Source organism: Pinus tabuliformis, chromosome 6, assembly GCF_031772625.1.
Source record: "Pinus tabuliformis cultivar Carrire ecotype Pingquan chromosome 6, CPIR1, whole genome shotgun sequence".
NCBI classification, from domain to species: domain Eukaryota; kingdom Viridiplantae; phylum Streptophyta; class Pinopsida; order Pinales; family Pinaceae; genus Pinus; species Pinus tabuliformis.
Genome location: NC_142292.1, coordinates 1,471,963,474 through 1,471,964,801, shown reverse-complemented (window position 1 = coordinate 1,471,964,801; position 1,328 = coordinate 1,471,963,474). Strand labels below are relative to the sequence as shown.

Below are 1,328 nucleotides of genomic sequence, written 5' to 3'. Positions count from 1 at the left end.
ATAATGTAATCTTGCATACATGTTTCCAACCGAAAGGATAAATCAAATCCAAAATTGTCAAATGAATGGTAAATATAAGATAGACTAGCATTAAGTTGCCTATTAAAACTCTCAAGAAGCTAAAAAATGTACAGGAATTGCAAACACTACGATGGTACCAAGGCCACTATAAATGATCAAATTATAAAAACTTGAAAGTTCTAACATGGTACTTCTCAAAAATGAGAATCTCAAAACCTAAGTAATTGCAAACACTACGATGGTACCAAGGCCACTATAAATGATCAAAATATAAAAACTTGAAAGTTCTAACATGGTACTTCTCAAAAATGAGAATCTCAAAACCTAAGTAAAGAACCGTTTATGCTTCCCTGCCTTGAACCTCTCCTGAAAGGAAGCTTTACCCCCTTTAGTGGTGCCACCTTCTTATCGTGGGTCTCCATTTTATCAAAGGTAACCACATTCTTCAAATCCACATCCAAACTATACTTGGTGGGCATGTTGTGGTTGTAGTTAAAAACCTTGATGAAATCCTTCAACCTTGATTTCTTTGCCATTTTCTTCATAGAGTTCGTCTTGATGACCTTCTTAGGGTATTTTACAATACCTACTACAAGGCAATGGCCATATGCCCATCCAACAGTGCCATCATTGAATGCTTTAATGATAATGACCTTCTGACCTGCGAAGCATCCCTGCAAAAGAACGACAACTTTGTTTTGCTTCAGAAACTTCACCATTCTCGTTGATCTCCCTCCGCCCGCTATTGCTCTTCTTCTTCCCTACCTCCTCCACTCTTCTACTTTACACTTATTATAATATAGATATAGGAAACATACAAACCTTCAAATCTTCTACAATAATCCGACTAGTGATGTTTTAGTATAAGCCATTAAAGCTTTCCATAATGTTAGGCAATGCTACTTCAAACTTTGTCCTATATCTAGAAGCATTTTTCATAGGAGCACTACTATTAAAGAATTTTGAACAACTTTCTGCCATGTTATTTTGGATTTGTAGTCTAATGTAATTGTACCAAAGAGTGGATTAGGAACATTCCTTAACAAAGGGCCAAAGAGATGAATTTGAGGACATGCTTCGTGCTTTAAATCTTTCCATAATAGCAGGTAATGTTGCTTCAAACATTTTGCTATATGTAGAAGAATTTTTCATGGGAGGACTGCTATTGTGAAGAATATCAAAATGTAACAAGATACTTTCAACTTTAGTTGGAATAGGTGTCTCCTTTAGAGTCAAAGACTCTGTAAGTACCTCAACTACCTAAAACGCATGCAAGGAAACAATTAAGTTGTAAATAAATCATGTTG

General features: G+C 35.5%; 1 pseudogene; it reads right to left on the bottom strand.

The window, feature by feature from the left end:
* Positions 1 to 237: 237 nt before the first annotated feature.
* LOC149264199 (large ribosomal subunit protein eL27y pseudogene) lies at positions 238 to 740 on the bottom strand (annotated as a pseudogene).
* Between the last annotated feature and the right edge of the window lie 588 nt (positions 741 to 1,328).